This window comes from Protopterus annectens, chromosome 3.part1 (genome assembly GCF_019279795.1).
Source record: "Protopterus annectens isolate FY-2018-M chromosome 3.part1, PAN1.0, whole genome shotgun sequence".
NCBI lineage: Eukaryota > Metazoa > Chordata > Ceratodontiformes > Protopteridae > Protopterus > Protopterus annectens.
The window spans coordinates 142,857,237-142,876,605 of record NC_056732.1 but is presented as its reverse complement, the minus strand read 5'-3'; positions in this window follow the sequence as shown (position 1 = coordinate 142,876,605).

The following is a 19,369-nucleotide window of genomic DNA, read 5'->3' as shown; positions in this document are numbered from 1 at the left end:
GGCAAGGCTTAAAAAGGTCTCTTAGGGTAATTAGCCTAGTAGTCACATATGAAACTATGAGTCTGTGAATGTAACAGTCCTGAATGCCAAGCCAATACTCTAATCTAAGAAAATGAACAATGCCATGCTGTCAACATCACCATTGTCTGAGTTCATTGTTGACTTTTATGGACCTTTGCCATTAGGTAAATGTCTTCTTGTTATAGTGGATGACTCTATAAGTTACCCAGTTGTGAAATATATCTCTACAGTTTCAAGAAATGAACTCTTACTACTGGTTTTAGCAGAAGCTTTTTGGCATTTGTCTGCTGGTGAGAACAGATAATGAACATTCATTTAATTGACAACAATTTAGTGACTGCACAAATCTCATGGGACTTAAGCATAGGACAATTAGAACAGTAAAACCATAATCCAAGACAGTTACAAAGAGATTTATGAGGACATTGGGAAAAGCTTTGATGCTGTCAATTGAGTGCCCTGAAAACAATGCCTTCATCCTCTACTGAGGAAACACAGAGCCACTCTAAATATTTCCAAAGGACAACCAGCTGCTGGACTGTCTGCTGTCAAGGTTAAGATACCAACTTTTGTTGACAACAGATTAAATAGTTCCATTGAAAAATTGCTGACATTATACTTAGGCTAAGTGTAAAATAAAAAAGAAATGCTGAAACTCAGAAATCATATGCCCCACATAGCATATCAGCAAATAACTTTGTGCCAGTTAAACAGATGAGTCATAAAAAATGTTCTTCATTTTGAGAAACAGTAACTAACCATGGGAAAATGGAAAAAAAAAGAACAATAACTCTCATACAATGTGATGGCACATTCCTCAAATTTGGGCACAATGCCTCACAATGAAAAAGGTCCCCAACACAGACCTGACTACAAATATAGATATGATGACATTATTGATTTAAATGCCACTTACAGAACATAGTAAAACTAATCAGAACGATGCATTTTTCTCCTGGGAGTCATGCTGACAAATTGAATGGTATTTCTTTGATGGACAATGCTGTTAATAAATATCTCCAAAAGCCACACTCATCAAATCCTAGAATAAACTTTTTTTACAGGAGGGCAAGACCACCTTCACCCCCCATGTTGGGGGGACCCCCATCTTATATATACAAACTTCACTGTTGCACAATAGAGGGGAAACGTGCAAAATTAAGGGGCCATTGAAAGTGGCTTTTGGTGACATTCTTTTGAAATATTGTCCATCAAACAAATAACTGTTGAGCACTTACCAGTTTCTGTCTTCTTCATAGCTGCTATTATTGTGTACCACAAAGCTTAGTACTTGACTCCAGTTTTCCCATTTGTGTCAGTGATGTGAAAAAACAGGAAGTACACTTAACCAATACAATATGCAGACACCTCAGTTCTTTGTCTGGCAGTATTCTATGGGAGGACCAATGAGCCTTAAAATATGAGTTTGGCAAACACCAATTGTGGCTGTTTGACTCTTACCCCCATCTCAAAATATGAAGAACAAGATACATGCAAAATTCTAAAATGTGGGCTTAACCCACTTATTTTATTGAAAATATTCTGGAAACATGAATTTTTATAAAGTAACATCTGACCAAAAAATGAAAATTGTTTTAAAGAAAATTATCCATCAGATTGGCAGCTTCTACATAATTATGCATTTTCTTATCTCATACATGCAGAATTAATAAGGCTTATATGCAAATCTTCCTACTGGAGTTATGGGCAAGTTTAAAATGACCTACAATAAGGTGGATACATTTGATATGAATCACAGAATTGTAGACAGTCACTGTACCTGCGTACCTTAGTTAGGATGGAATGGGCCACAGTACAAGTGAAAACTGAGACATCTTATATTCAAAGATAAGACTCTGCATAAGAGGGCAGCTATTTTTAATAGCAGCCCTTAATCTGAATAAACCAGTGTTGGACTACATGTCTACTAATGCTTGTAAGCTGAATATAGATAGACACAAGATGAGTTCTGAGATCATATTCTGAGTGTTATCTGCCTACAGTTTGAAACACTCTGCCTTTGCTTCAGACAAGTATTTGACCTACCAGCATACAAAGCATTGAGTTTCCTATACCAACTGTCTAAAAACATGCACATTTTGAAGCACCTACTTCCTATCACTGAGAAAAGCTTATTGTTATCTCTAAGTATCAGAATATGGAGTGCACCACATTTCAGCTGTTAACATAAGAAAAGGGATAGATAAAATGAAATAAATCGACTAACCTAGGGTCAGAGTGTTAAGACTATGATCTGTTAATGAGCTTCTTTTTGTGATTCTTGGTTTATGGTTTCGAGTTCTATAACTTCCACTTAACAGTGTCTGAACAGGATGCTGAACCTACATAATGCTCCTGGGTCACCCGTTTAAAGGGGCACCAGTGCCCAGTGGGCTTACTTGGTTAAGAAATGAATAAGTTAATAAAGGCAAGCAACATAGCACTCTTCACTGTCCAGTCATATGCAACATATAAACAATAGTCTTTATTTCTAATCCATACATATTACACTACATTTCCTAATTGTTTTAGTGAAATTAAATTTTATCCTTACATTACTCTTATGTGAGGCATATAATTTACAGGTCAGCAGGATAGCAATACAGCCAATGTTTCTGAATAGAAAGCCATGAAGTCAGAAGAGTTGGGTGAGGCCATGAAAAATGACCTTTTGAGCTCAGGGCACAGTGAGGGTAGTCACATTCCAGACTCTTCTCAGCAGAGGTTGAAAATTGATGACCTTCACTGTCACTGAGGACATTATGAGGAAGTGAAAGTAACACTGAGGAACTCCCAAACAAGACGACGAGCAATTTGAAGTAGCAGTGCAGTCAATGTGGTAATGAGTACATAAGATCACTATGGCAACTAAACAGTTTCATGGTGTCATGGGGTAGTAGTGGGTGAGATCTGGCAGGAATATTCTTGGAGTGCCACAGTTAATGCCCTTTTTCAGTTTTATTTTGATCACAGGAGCAGTACTTCATATGAGAAGATCCTCCCTTGAATATGCAAACATCATTGATCACTACTAAAAGAGAGAGCGAGAGAGAGGGCAACAGAAAAAGAGAGAGAGGGGTAGATGATATCTCAGAAGTAGCAAAATGATCAGGTAACTCATAAACCTAACCTCAAAATGTTGTCCATGTTCTATGGTCTAATTTTTAAAAGTGACATTGGTCACATTGCAGTCCATATAGTCTCAATTGTTTAATCAGTTTATATCGACAATCTCTGTCTCTGATACGCACAGTCTACAACAGTCATCTGTTTAGTAAAGTGATATTTCTGCTTGTGTAGGTGCATATGTGTGTGTGGCAGAGGCGACGGAAGCTGTTGAAGACTAGGAGGGTGGAGGGTGACAAGTGCACTTAGTGATCTAAAAAGGGCAATTTTTTAAAACTATTTACTACCACAACATGGGTTCACTTGGAGAACATTTTAAGCTTAGTCAATTTCTATTTTGGTGCTTGAATTTACATTTCCTGATTGGTCTTACTTATCCCATGGCTGATAATTGTATATTAGCCCTAGTGAGAATAAATGTGATCATACTATAGGTAATTTGAGGGGACCCATGTAAGGGATGCAGCATTTAGGAACTGCCTCTATCCATTAGTGGCATGAGGTGCAATCCTGGAGTACATTTTCTATTATCCATCCTTAGATCCAAGTTGAATTTGAGTATGGACAGAGATGAGCTTTGTTTTACTTGAATGGATAGTCTGTTCTGGATATATATCCATCTCTCCACAACATTCAGTTTAGAAACCTGGACTGAGTATTTCTGATGCCATTTGACTTGCTGATGTTCAGTAGGTCCATCTGTATTAGGTCGGAGGATGCCTTGTATGCCAGACATGTCACCTCTAAGCACTCTGTAGGATACTGAGTATAGTGGTAAATCTTTGAGATGGTTCATGCAAAACCTGTTGTTTAGGACTTGTATCCTTTTAGTAAGGTATCTCTATGGATATTCCAATTGTTTCACTGGTCTGGAAAGATACATGCCAAAGTGGGCATTATACAAAATGATTGACCTAATGAGCGCTTTGTAAAGGGGGACAATAGCATTTCTAGATCTAGTCACAATCAATTTGTTTATAAGCTGTGCAATATAGAAAGACTTTCTTATGACTTTGGGCAAATGTTGGTCAAAAGATAGGTCACTGTACACACAAGTTCCCAAATAACAAAAACAAACTGGGTCAGTTCTCAGGGGGAATTATCAATTTGGCAGTTCCCTGGAGTAGATGACTTCCCAAAGGATATAATAATGTATTTCTTGGAGTTTAATTTCAATTCATGATTCTGGCACCATTTAGTGTTTGGGAAAAACCTTCCTGCCTGATGGTTAAGTCATTTGGGGATTCAATAACTGCTCCTAGCTTGCAGTCGTCTCAGACTTAGTCAGCCAAAGCCCTTTGGTATTTCCTTTTACTTTTGAGATGTATATCCCAAACAGAAAAAGTCTCAGCACTGAACCCTGGGGACTCCATTGGTGACTGGTCTCTTCTGTTTTAATCTCCTGTATCCTGTGAGCAAGCATACATGTATATGTTCTTTAATTCACCTTATTGATTGTATTAACCTGATTGTATTAAATTATATTCTTAGTATAATACAGCACCACTTGTTAGAATGTGTGTTTAAATTTGTAGTTTGGAACAGTCTTCTAGTAAGCAATGAAACAAAATGTATCAACCAATGATGACAAAACTACCCATTTCAGAAAATTGCAACCATAAAAGGCCACTCAAACTTCTGTCACTACAATTCACCAGTATCAGTAAATATACAAAATCTCTGCAGAAGTAAGTCATCTAAATAATTCCACATTAAAGGGATCTGTAACTAATGAAGGGGTTGCTGGTAGCAAACAACTTTATATTTCATTGTTTCATCTACAAATTAAGTACCTGTTACCCTTGAAGAATAAATTGCCTATGCTGTATTAAAAAAATGATAAGCTAGTAATTTTGTAATGGGGAATGGATAGCAAACTGATTATGGTTTCAATGTTACTATGTAACTCCTCCAAAGGAGGACATTCATAGGACTGCAGCATCCACTTCCATTAAAGTACAACACAGTACAGTATCAGCGATCCATCTGCATACTGTGGGAGTAGTACCCACAGCCTTCTGCATCAAAAGCAAGTATACTTCCTGTTGTGCTACTAATAATGCAAACAACTTAGCATAAGTAGCACTAAACTTCTCTTCCCTTGAAGCTCTCAGCTCCTTGTAAAATCCACTTGACGGTCAACTAAATCTCTGAACTTCACAGCAGAAGAAATCTGGAAAAAGGCAAAATTTATTTTGGGGGAAAAAGCCCAAAACCAGGGACACATTTTAAATATTGCTTGTATAATCTTAGAAAGTTGCTAAAGTAAAGTGTTTTGTGTTACCATGTGTTTCCTGAAAGATAGGAAGATTGAGACTTAAAGAGCTATCATTATTTAGTGAATTCAGTTTTCACTGATTTGCCAGAAAAACACAAATTTTAAGAGGAAGAGACCAAAAGTATGAGCCAAAGATCCTGTGAAAATCTGGACAGTGGAGAGCTATGGACTCAACTCCCTGAATCACAAATGGTGGGATGGGTAGAGAATTTAGGCTCTTGTTTGAGCCTGAGTAACACTAACCACCGGGTATACCTAACTAGGGCATTTTACACACACACACACACACACACACACACACACACACACACACACACACACACACACACACACACACACACACACACACACAGGAGCACTATAACTTCTGCAAATAATGTAACAGCATCAGCATAACTCCTGTAACACAGATTGTATGAAAACACAACGCCTCCACTCCTTCAAAGCACCAAAAACACTAGATATACAGAACGAGAACGAGAACACATCCACTGTGAGTTTGAAAATTCTTTTAATTCACTTAATTGAATTATTAGTGCACATTAACCCATCAACCTTATTTAATTGCCTTCAGTGTTACTGCAACAATATAACCTGCATCTTGGAACAATGTCTTTTGAAATGAAACCAAATGGTTTCAAACTTCATTTAAATGCATTTATAAAATGTCTTTACATACATTATTTTTAATAAACATGTGTACAAAAACACTTCTATATGTCATCTGATTTTATAAATATTTAAACTATATAAATTATATAAATTCATTTTCAACATCTATGCTCTCTGAGAAATATGTGAAAAAAATGAGTTTGGATTTAAATTTCCATATTTAACCCATTTGGAAACAAAGTTTTATAGTTGAGAATAAACCTGGTTTCCATTTGCAACAATCTTTCACGAAACACATCCTCATTACCTAATGTATTAGGTCTACCCAGCACACAAAATATAAATCCCTCTGGAACCCCCCCATGTACCTCACAAAAATGTTTCCCTACCGGACTTTCCAACCTTTTATGTTTTATGTCACCTAAATGCTCGAGGATCCTGAGCTTCACCTTCCTAGTTGTTTGTCCTATGTACCATTTCTGTTTTAAACATCCACATCCTATAATATACACCATCCCTGTGGAATTGCAATCGTAGTATTCAAAAGCCCTATATGTGACATCATTGATTTTGATACCATCCAAATTTTTTACCCGACTGCAAATCTTACATTTTCCACACCTGAATGTTCCCTTTCTACTATTTTTTCTCGATGTGCTTTTCTTTCTGAAGCTCAGGATTTCCTTCAAATTTGAGTATCTGCTATAAGAGAAGGTGACTGTTGATGGAAAAAGATTGCCTAGTCTATCATCCTGACTGATGATGGGCCAAAATCTTAACACAACATCCCTTAGTGTCTCTGAAAATTGTGAATATCTAGTTACAAAAAACATATTGCCACCAGGACTGGTATCCCTAGAATCACCAACATAAGAACCCACATCTTCATTTCTACCTTGCCAAGACCAACTCCGTCTATCCTGTTGGCCCAATCCTAACTCACTTTCTACCTTTTTTCTGGCCGTTTTAATACTTCCTTGGGGGTATCCTCTCCCTTTCAATTTCTCTTCGACCTTATCAAATTCACTGGAAATCATGGACCTCTCTGAAGTGTGCATACCTATGCGTTTAAATTCACCAAATGGTAGAGACTTGAGCAGATAATCACTGTGCATGCTGGATGCATGCAAAAAATTCTCTGCTGCTGTCTTTTTATGAAATGGTTTATATTGTATCTTGTTATCCATGCTCAGATAAAATTCTACATCTAGATATTGGATGCTTTTTCCTCCAATAAAATATGTGAAATCTAGACCCCAAGAATTTTCCTTGATCTCTGAAATAAACTTCCCAAAATCCTCGGAATTACCCTTGCACAGAAATAACAGGTCATCAATAAATCTAACATATTTGACTACCTTGCTTTTATAAAATGCTGAAGGATAAATGAAGCAATTTTCAAAATGGGCCATGAACAAAATAGCATATGAGGGCGCAAAAGCTGCCCCCATTGCTGTGCCCTCTTTTTGCAAAAAATATCTCCCTTCAAACTCAAAAAAATTGTGTGTCAAGCAAAATTCCAGTAGATTCAAAATAAAATAGGTTTTCGGTCCATCTCCCAACATTTTTTCCACTGCCTTTAGACCATGCTGCCTATTGATGCTAGTGTATAAAGATTTGGCATCCGCACTGGCCCAATAATAATCATCTTCCCATTTGATGTCCCTAACCATTGTGCACACTTCATTTGTATTTTTTACATGAGATTGTACCCTTTCCAAATAATCTTTCAATAAGGAATCCAAAAATATTCCTACATTCTGTAAATAACCTCCTTTTCCTGAAACTATGGGACGTCCTGGTGGGTTCCTAATGTCCTTGTGTATTTTGGGAATAATGAAAAATCTGGCCCCCTTAGGATTTTTCACATACAATTTCCTAACATCAGCAGTAGTCAGGAAACCTAGTCTCTCACCCCTTTCAAGAAGATCCAACAATTGAAAATTGTATTCTTTTAAAGAGTTACAAGACAATTCCGAATATGTGTCTGTATCCATCAATAGATTTAAAGCTATAGAGTTGTATTTGTCTCTTGATAAGATCACCCAGTTCCCTCCTTTGTCTGCCTGGGTGAATACATACTGTTTGTTCACCTCCTTTAAATCAGACAAAGCCTTCCATTCATTTTTGCTTAAATTGTATGTTTTCTTTCTTCCCTGAAACTTTTTATATTCATCTTCAATAGTTTTTAATAAGGTTTTTTCAAACACATTTATTGCAACATTTTTTCTAGGTGGCATGAATTCACTTTTATATGGTACTTTAGGCACTGTCAACCTTCCATAACCAGTATTGAATTCAAAACCCACTTCACTTTCACATAACTCATCCTGTGCATGAATATCAACAAACTCATTTTCGTGCAAAGTCATGTTTAACAAAGAATTATCTAAATCATTTAAATTTTCAACATCAGTCCCATTTCCTTCCATATTATATGCATTACATTCCTTATAGGAAAAAAACTCCTTTAAATGCAATTTCCTACAAAACTGTCTTATTTCTAAAGATACATCTGCCAAGGTAGGGAAACATACAGGAACAAACTTTGTGCCTTTAAACAGAACATGTTTTGCGTACTCGGATATATTTAAATCCGAGATATTTACAATATTATAGCTCTCACCTCTAAGAAAGTCCATGTGAGAACATGAGTCCGGTTCACAAAGGGACTGTGCCACCCCATCGATCACAGAGTCAGAGTTTAGAACGCTAAATCCCTCCTTTCTTGCTCTCGCCACACTGTTACCTTCTTCTCCCCTTAGTTTGAAAATGGCGCCCTCTTCCTTTCTGCTGAGCCGATGACTGGTTCGAGTCGCTTGCTACTCCATTGGTTTGTGCAAGAGTCTCCTGTTCTGCATTTAGGCTCTCAAAAGAAACGCTTTTCCTGCTACTGTTTTCGTCTGCAGAAGACGCTGAAGTGTCTCCCCCGCCTGATCTGAAACTGCTTCTGACGTCACGGTAAGCGCCTCGCTTCCTCTTAAAGCTGTACTCCCAAGAAAACAGCTTGCCCGAGTCGTGGTCCTTGACATCACGGAGGTACTTCCTTTATTTACGAGAAATTACCTCCGTTTCAATTTCGGAGACTCTGCTTTTAATCTCAACCAAATTTTTATTGAACACTGCCACCGAACTCTCCTCTATAAGTTTGTCTTGTAGGTGCAGAATAGAGGCACGAGTCTTGTTTAAAGTTCTTTCATTTCTCTTCACTAGCACACCTAGCCAACCTAGTGTGCATTTTAAGGAAATGTCTTTCCATTCTGTGGACAAGTCGACCTCGTCCTCAGAAAATTCAAAGGCAGGTAATCGCTCAACTCTCAGACCCCTGGGAGTAATGCTAGAGCGGATATATTTTTCAAGTAATTTTAAGTCATAAAATGTTGTGACTTCTTTCACCATAGCTCTCTCCAGTTCCACATACCTCTCAGAGAAATCAATAGCCACATTATCCCAGGGATCACTGTTAGCCATTTTTTCTTCCCTTTCCTTCCACATAGATGCCAGATTCACAGGTTGAGTAGATAATGCACTCACAGAGATGGCAGTAGTGGTGTTCACCGACATGATTGTATGAAAACACAACGCCTCCACTCCTTCAAAGCACCAAAAACACTAGATATACAGAACGAGAACGAGAACACATCCACTGTGAGTTTGAAAATTCTTTTAATTCACTTAATTGAATTATTAGTGCACATTAACCCATCAACCTTGTTTAATTGCCTTCAGTGTTACTGCAACAATATAACCTGCATCTTGGAACAATGTCTTTTGAAATGAAACCAAATGGTTTCAAACTTCATTTAAATGCATTTATAAAATGTCTTTACATACATTATTTTTAATAAACATGTGTACAAAAACGCTTCTATATGTCATCTGATTTTATAAATATTTAAACTATATAAATTATATAAATTCATTTTCAACATCTATGCTCTCTGAGAAATATGTGAAAAAAATGAGTTTGGATTTAAATTTCCATATTTAACCCATTTGGAAACAAAGTTTTATAGTTGAGAATAAACCTGGTTTCCATTTGCAACAATCTTCCACGAAACACATCCTCATTACCTCTGTAGGATACTGAGTATAGTGGTAAATCTTTGAGATGGTTCATGCAAAACCTGTTGTTTAGGACTTGTATCCTTTTAGTAAGGTATCTCTATGGATATTCCAATTGTTTCACTGGTCTGGAAAGATACATGCCAAAGTGGGCATTATACAAAATGATTGACCTAATGAGCGCTTTGTAAAGGGGGACAATAGCATTTCTAGATCTAGTCACAATCAATTTGTTTATAAGCTGTGCAATATAGAAAGACTTTCTTATGACTTTGGGCAAATGTTGGTCAAAAGATAGGTCACTGTACACACAAGTTCCCAAATAACAAAAACAAACTGGGTCAGTTCTCAGGGGGAATTATCAATTTGGCAGTTCCCTGGAGTAGATGACTTCCCAAAGGATACAATAATGTATTTCTTGGAGTTTAATTTCAATTCATGATTCTGGCACCACTTAGTGTTTGGGAAAAACCTTCCTGCCTGATGGTTAGGTCATTTGGGGATTCAATAACTGCTCCTAGCTTGCAGTCGTCTCAGACTTAGTTAGCCAAAGCCCTTTGGTATTTCCTTTTACTTTTGAGATGTATATCCCAAACAGAAAAAGTCTCAGCACTGAGCCCTGGGGACTCCATTGGTGACTGGTCTCTTCTGTTTTAATCTCCTGTATCCTGTGAGCAAGCATACATGTATATGTTCTTTAATTCACCTTATTGATTGTATTAACCTGATTGTATTAAATTATATTCTTAGTATAATACAGCACCACTTGTTAGAATGTGTGTTTAAATTTGTAGTTTGGAACAGTCTTCTAGTAAGCAATGAAACAAAATGTATCAACCAATGATGACAAAACTACCCATTTCAGAAAATTGCAACCATAAAAGGCCACTCAAACTTCTGTCACTACAATTCACCAGTATCAGTAAATATACAAAATCTCTGCAGAAGTAAGTCATCTAAATAATTCCACATTAAAGGGATCTGTAACTAATGAAGGGGTTGCTGGTAGCAAACAACTTTATATTTCATTGTTTCATCTACAAATTAAGTGCCTGTTACCCTTGAAGAATAAATTGCCTATGCTGTATTAAAAACATGATAAGCTAGTAATTTTGTAATGGGGAATGGATAGCAAACTGATTATGGTTTCAATGTTACTATGTAACTCCTCCAAAGGAGGACATTCATAGGACTGCAGCATCCACTTCCATTAAAGTACAACACAGTACAGTATCAGCGATCCATCTGCATACTGTGGGAGTAGTACCCACAGCCTTCTGCATCAAAAGCAAGTATACTTCCTGTTGTGCTACTAATAATGCAAACAACTTAGCATAAGTAGCACTAAACTTCTCTTCCCTTGAAGCTCTCAGCTCCTTGTAAAATCCACTTGACGGTCAACTAAATCTCTGAACTTCACAGCAGAAGAAATCTGGAAAAAGACAAAATTTATTTTGGGGGAAAAAGCCCAAAACCAGGGACACATTTTAAATATTGCTTGTATAATCTTAGAAAGTTGCTAAAGTAAAGTGTTTTGTGTTACCATGTGTTTCCTTAAAGATAGGAAGATTGAGACTTAAAGAGCTATCATTATTTAGTGAATTCAGTTTTCACTGATTTGCCAGAAAAACACAAATTTTAAGAGGAAGAGACCAAAAGTATGAGCCAAAGATCCTGTGAAAATCTGGACAGTGGAGAGCTATGGACTGAACTCCCTGAATCACAAATGGTGGGATGGGTAGAGAATTTAGGCTCTTGTTTGAGCCTGAGTAACACTAACCACCGGGTATACCTAACTAGGGCATTTTACACACACACACACACACACACACACACACACACACACACACACACACACACACACACACACACACACACACACAGGAGCACTATAACTTCTGCAAATAATGTAACAGCATCAGCATAACTCCTGTAACACAGAGCAATAAGAGAACAAGAACAGCTAGTTTAGTTAAACTTCCCCGCGCAAATCCACATTAGAGTGAAAACTCTACTTCATTCATTTTTCCCGACAGGTCTTGCAGCTGTAAAAGTGTGTTGGGGGGCTCCCGCTCCCCCTGGCTCTATGGTTCCGGCACCCGTGTGTGTGTGTGTGTGTGTGTGTGTGTGTGTAAATTACTGATGTGGAGAACATTTCATATTTACATACCGGATCGGTCGTGGCCTGGGTTAACAATGACTGCCACCAGTACTGTTAGCCAACAGGGTGCTGGTGGAAATTGGGCTACTGATGGCCGAAGAAGAAGAGGAGGGTGAAGGCATGCCCGAAGGCAGGAAGAGAGGAGGAAGGTTAGGAGTGTAGTACTGAGGGTAGGAACTTTGAATGTTGGCAGTATGACTGGTATAGGGAGAGAGCTAGCTGATATGATGGAGAGAAGGAAGGTTGACATATTGTGCGTGCAAGAGACCAGATGGAAGGGAAGTAAGGCCAAGTGTATAGGAGGCAGGTTCAAATTGTTCTATCATGGTGTGGATGGCAGAAGAAATGGGGTGGGGGTTATCCTAACAGAACAGTATGCCGAGAGTGTTTTGGAGGTGAAGACAGTGTCTGATAGAGTGATGTTTATGAAGCTTGAAATTGATGGTGTAATGATGAATGTTGTTAGTGCATATGCTCCACAAGTTGGGTGTGCAATGGATGAGAAAGAAACATTTTGGAGTGAGTTGGATGAAGTGGTGGTGAGTGTACCCAAGGGTGAGAGACTAGTGATTGGAGCGGACTTCAATGGGCATGTTGGTGAAGTCAACAGAGGGGATGAGGAAGTGATGGGTAGGTATGGTGTTAAGGAGAGGAATGCAGAAGGTGAGATGATTGTGGATTTTGCAAAAAGGATGGACATGGCTGTGGTGAATATGTATTTTAAGAAGAGGGAGGATCATAGGGTGACGTACAAGAGTGGAGGAAGATACACACAGGTTGAGGGCCAGTTTGAAGGAGATTGGAGACTGTAAAGTGGTGACTGGGGAAAGTGTAGTTAAGCAGTACAGAATGGTGGTCTGAAGGATGATGTTGGTGATCAAGAAGCGGAGGAGGAGTGTGAAAGCAGTGCCGAGGATTAAATGGTGGAAGTTAAAAAAGGGTGATTGTGAGGTGGAGTTCAGGGAAGAGTTAAGACAGGCAATGAAGAGTTACCGAATAGCTGGGTAACTACAGCAGAGCTAGTAAGGGAGACTGCTAGGAAGGTGATTGGTGTGACATCTGGACAGAGGAAGGAGGACAAGGAGACATGGTGGTGGAATGAGGAAGTACAGGAGAATGTACAGAGGAAGAGGCTGGCGAAGAAGTGGGATTGTCAAAGAGATGAAGAAAGTAGACAGGAGATGAGGCGCATGGCAAAGTGAGAGGTGGCGAAGGCTAAGGATAAGGCATATAGAGAGTTGTATGAGAGATTGGATACTAAAGAGGGAGAAAAGGACCTGTACCGATTGGCTAGACAGATGGACAGAGTTGGGGAAGATGTGCAGCAGGTAAGGGTGATAAAGGATAGTGAGGGAAACGTACTCACAAGTGAGGAGAGTGTGTTGAGTAGATGAAAAGAGTACTCTGAAGGGCTGATGAATGAAGAGAATGAGAGAGAGAGAAGGTTGGATGATGTGGGGATAGTGAATCAGGAATTGAAGAAGATTAGCAAGGAGGAAGTAAGGACGGCTATGAAGAGGATGAAGAATGGAAAGGCTGTTGGCCCAGATGACATACCAGTGGAAGCATGGAGGTGCTTAGGAGAAATGGCAGTGGAATTTTTAACCAGATTGTTTAATGAAATTTGGAAAGTCAGAGAATGCCTGAGGAGTGGAGAAAAAGTGTTTTGGTACCTATCTTTAAGAATAAGGGTGATGTGCAGAGCTGCAGTAACTACAGAGGGATAAAATTGATCAGTCACAGCTTGAAGTTATGGGAAAAAGTAGTGGAAGCTAGGTTAAGAAGGGAGGTGATGATTAGTGATCAGCAGTATGGTTTCATGCCAGGAAAGAGCACTACAGATGCAATATTTGCTCTGAGAGTGTTGATGGAGAAATACAGAGAAGGTCAGAAGGAGTTGCATTGTGTCTTTGTGGACTTAGAGAAAGCATATGACATGGTGCCCAGAGAGGAGGTGTGGTATTGTATGAGGAAGTTAGGAGTGGCAGAGAATTATGTAAGAGTGGGTACAGGATATGTACAAGGGTAGTGTGACATTGGTGGGGACTGCGGTGGGAGTGACAGATAAGTTTAAGGTGGAGGTGGGATTACATCAAGGATCAGCTCTGAGCCCTTTCTTATTTGCAGTGGTGATGGACAGGTTGACAGATGAGATTAGACAGGAGGCCCCATGGACTATGATGTTTGCAGATGACATTATGATATGTAGTGAGAGTAGGGACCAGGTTGAGGAGACCCTGGAGAGGTGGAGATATGCTTTAGAGAGGAGAGGAATGAAGGTCAGCAGGACTAAGACAGAATATATGTGTGCGAATGAGAGGGAGGATAGAGGAATGGTGAGGATGCAGGGAGTAGAGTTGGCAAAGGTGGATGAGTTTAAGTACTTTGGATCAACAGTTCAGAGTAATGGTGAGTGTGTAGGAGAGGTGAAGAAGAGAGTACAGGCAGGGTGGAATGGGTGGAGAAGAGTGTCAGGAGTGATTTGTGACAGACTGGTACCAGTAAGAGTGAAAGGGAAGGTCTACAACAGGGTAGTGAGACCAGCTATGTTATATGGGTTGGAGACAGTGGCATTGGCAAAAAGACAAGAGTCAGAGCTGGATGTGGCAGAGTTAAAGATGTTAAGATTTGCACTGGGTATGATGAGGATGGACAGGATTAGGAATCAGTATATTAGTGGGTCAGCTCAGGTTGGATGGTTTGGAGAGAAAGCCAGAGAAGCGAAATTGCATTGGTCTGGACATGTACTGAGGAGGGATGCTGGGTATATTGGGAAAAGGATGCTAAGGATGGAGCTGCCAGGTAAGAGGAAAAGAGGAAGGCCTAAGATAAGGTTTATGGATGTGGTGAGAGAGGACATACAGGCAGTTGGTGTGAAAGAGCATGATGAAGAGGACAGGAAGAAATGGAAACAGATGATCCGCTGTGGCAACCCCTAACAGGAACAGCCCTAAAGAAGATGATGATGTATAGATAAAAAAAAAAAAATATATATATATATATATATATATATATATATATATATATATATATATATATATGCATGGCATATGATAACTGGCTGAATGTCAAAGTAATTGACAGCAAGTACATTGTAGCTCAACTATTAACAATTAATATTATCACTTTGCACAACTGCTGTAAACATGTACACTGAAATTCATTTATCGTGCAACAATGGCATAGAAAAGCAAAAGGAAGCAGACATAAGGTAAATTACAATCACACATTGCTATTCAAAGCATGTGCTATTATGGAATCAGTGGTGGAACAGGCGGTCCTGCTCTGCATAATGCATGGAATGTTTTGATGCTTTTTCATGGATTTGCACTGTTTGAGGGATGAGGAAATTGCTTCCTTTATGTGAAGTCCATAGGTCATGCCCATGATTTTGCTCCAGAATAAGAACTTTCATCAAACCATCCAAATCCACTAATTTATGTCCCATTAGACTGCTTATTATTCATGGGTGCAACCCCTCTACAAGATTTTGAGTATGCTTCAATAAAAGATTTTCAAGCTGTTCCCATTCCAAAATATTGCAAAAAATGTAGGAAATTCTGCATGCTATGCAGCAAAAGTTTTACATTTCCTTTCTCTACTAGAAATTTAGGTCTCCTCAAAGTATTTTAATAACACATGAGCACAGACACACGAAATAAGAATGTTTATGCTGCATAAGCAGACATAACATTATCCAATGTTAAGAATGCAAGTGTCATAATCATTTTGACAACAGATCAAAAACTCACATTGGTATCATATATATATGAAGATAACCTGAGTGTTTGCACTTTTCACCAAATTTCTTGAACAAAATGAAACATTTACCAACAGCTGAAGGAATATTGTGTGCAATGCATTGAAATCCTCCTGGTCAAAGTCAGTAATTACAAGCTGATGGGGTGACACAGACTCTTCATTTAGAACCTCGGAGGTCAAATGCAGCTTGCCAAAATACACTGTAACACTTCACTGGTGTATTACTGTTGATAGCAAAAAAAAAAAAAAAAAAAAACTCTTCCATGACCCCCCCCCCCCAGCTGCCAATGCATTGTAGGAATATAAATGTCTACAGGTCTTAGGATATAGGAAGGTCCTGTCTTTCAGAATCTGGCAGAAGCAAGATCAACAAGTGTTTGTATGGCAGTAAAAGTAAAATCTGTACTGTCACTGGATGTTTTACAGATAATCTCTCTTTTCAGCTGACACTGAACACTAAGCAGTGCATACACCAGAAGTATAGGATGTAGACTGGCTGTACAGACCTTCCCACCTATGTGATTCACTGTATGTACTAAGGTCTTCCTATGTTGCACATCCATGATAACATCTTGCTACGACCTCCTTGACCACTAAAGAATTGGCATCATGTGACGATGTAGCCCTTGCACGCAACTGACCCACTGCATTATATTTTTCAAAATTTCCAGCTTCTGGAGCAAGAAAATGTGGTGTAGTTCTGAAATCTGTAAAATTAAAAAACAAGTAAATAAGAAAACCATGGATTACATTATAGAAATTGTCTAATGTAATTCAAAAATGCTTTGAAGGACCATCTACCAGTACTTTTAATTACCTCTTTTGATTAGCCTTCCCTTTACAAAAAGAATGGAAAGAATAAACTCGGGTGGGTAAACCCTGAATAACTAAAGCCTTCTGCAATAAAACCTCTAAATGTCTAGGTGACACAGGCATCCTTGAGAGAAACTTAAAATACTAAATTGTATGAAAAAGCACTATTGGGACAACCTATGAAAGATCAAAAACCAATGATGAGGGCAAACTGATGGAGAAGAAGTAAGATACAGCAGCAAAAGATGCTGAAAAAAACACAAACTGTTGAAACAAACATCGGACAGTGGAAATGCCTCACAAAACACCAAATTATAGTAAACAGGTAATAGAAGCACTGCAAGCCGTAAAATTATTCTTCCAAGTAGACCTACAAATTTATTAAGACAAAAGATTAGCGCTTTCGTCTCTTCACCATGAAGAAACTTCATCAGATGAACTCACACAGCACAACTTCCTTTTTATACAAAGCAGTAACAGGAAGTAGAAAACTAAAGCAACACACCCCCTAAAAAACCTTCTTGTCTAACATGTCAAGAAATTATAAATACCTCTAATAAATGAAAAGAATGAAAAAAAAGTACCCAAATGCAAACAAATAACCAAAAAATAAGGCACTGGAGGGTTCACCAGGTAGCAAACCAACTTTAATGAACACACATTGTTTTTTGTGTGTTCATTAAAGTTGGTTTGCTACCTGGTGAACCCTCCAGTGCCTTATTTTTTGGTAAAATATAAATACCTCACAATGGTTACCTGCACAAAACCAAAACAGTCAACAGGTAAAAAACAAGCAAAGTGCAGTTCCACGGCTGATAAAAGACAAAATTCCAAATCCAATGTAGTAAAAAAAAAAATCTATTTTCTTATAAGTGTTAGAATCAATCAACATGTCCCTAATAGTATCAAAATAGTAGGCCCTATTCATAACAACTATAAGAAAATTGATGTGGTTGCAATAGAAGCAATGAAATCAAGAGTGCAGAGAGTGCTTATGGAAATACTGCAGATGGATATCATTTCCAAGGAAATGTTTCAATATTTGATTATTGAACAACCACTAGTTCCATATTTACATGGGTTACCTAAAGTACACAAGGAGTCACAAAACCCTAAAATTAGACCTATTGTTTCGGGCACTGGCTGGTTAACAGAATCTTTTTCCATCTATATTGCAAAACAATTAAGACCTATATTGGACAAATATGACTTAGTATTAAAAGACAGTAAACAATTTCTTGAACAGCTTTATATGTATTTGAATTCTACAGAGTTTTGTGATTTTGATTTTTTTGTTACCATGGATGTTGTATCTCTATTCACCATGATTCCCAATTCAGAGGGGATTGAAATGATGAAAGCATTTGTTTTAAGAAATAGTGAATATAGTGCACAACACCTTGACCTTATATGTTTTTTATTGGAAATGACTCTAGAACACAATGTGTTTATTTTTGAGCACCATTATTATTTGCAATTGGCTGGCGTAGCTATGGGAACTCCTTGTGCCAATAGCTATGCCAACCTTGTAATGGCAGAATGGGAATCTCAACATATTAAATGCCTAATAGGGAAGAATATAGTATTCTTTCATCATTTTGTAGACAATTTTTTTCTTTTATGGAAAGGAACTGAGGCAGAACTTTTACAGTTCTTTGATTATGTGAACACAAGAGTCAGTTTCCTGAAGTTTACTTTTGAATACTCTTCTGAGTTTTCACATTATTTGGATGTACAAATTAAAAGGGATAAAGAAGAATGCAGCATTTCCACAAATGTTTATAGGAAAGAATGTTATGTACCTTCTTACCTGCTTAGAGATAGTATGCATCTGGGACATATATTCCCCAATGTTATGAAGGGACAAATGTTACATGCCTCAAGGCTAACAGCTGATGATACAGATTTTGAAGAGAGCTTGGTAAAACTCACTAAAGAATTTGAACATAATGGTTATGATAGTACTGAGGTTCATAAAATGATGAAGCAATCAGGAAGGAGAGGAAGAATCTTGGTAAACCTTATTTTTCCCTCACCCCAGAGAAGAAATGTTTCAAATCATAGAGCTAGAGATAGAAAATGTTGTTTTAATTTAACATATATTAGTGAAGTCAATGTCTTTAAGAATATAGTTAGTAAACATTGGCATGTTTTGCAAACTGATGAAAATACAGCTGAAATTCTTGGAACTAAGCTCTCTTTTGTTTAGAGGAATAAATAATCATTAAGAAAACAGTTATGTTACCCTAAACATGAAGGACAAGATATGAACCACATACTGACAGGCACTAAGAGATGTGGTGCTTGTAATTTTTCGCACTAATATAAATGAAGATCCGAGCTTTATATACATCCTGTCTCTGGGTATAAGTTCATGTTTAATGTTAAAGCAGATTGTAACACCAACAATCTAGTATACTTAGCTAAGTGTATGACATGTAGAAAATTTTATGTTGGCAAGATCAACAGATGTCTCCGTGAATGGATAAGAGACCATTTATATTGTATTAGTAAAAAATTAGAGTACACTG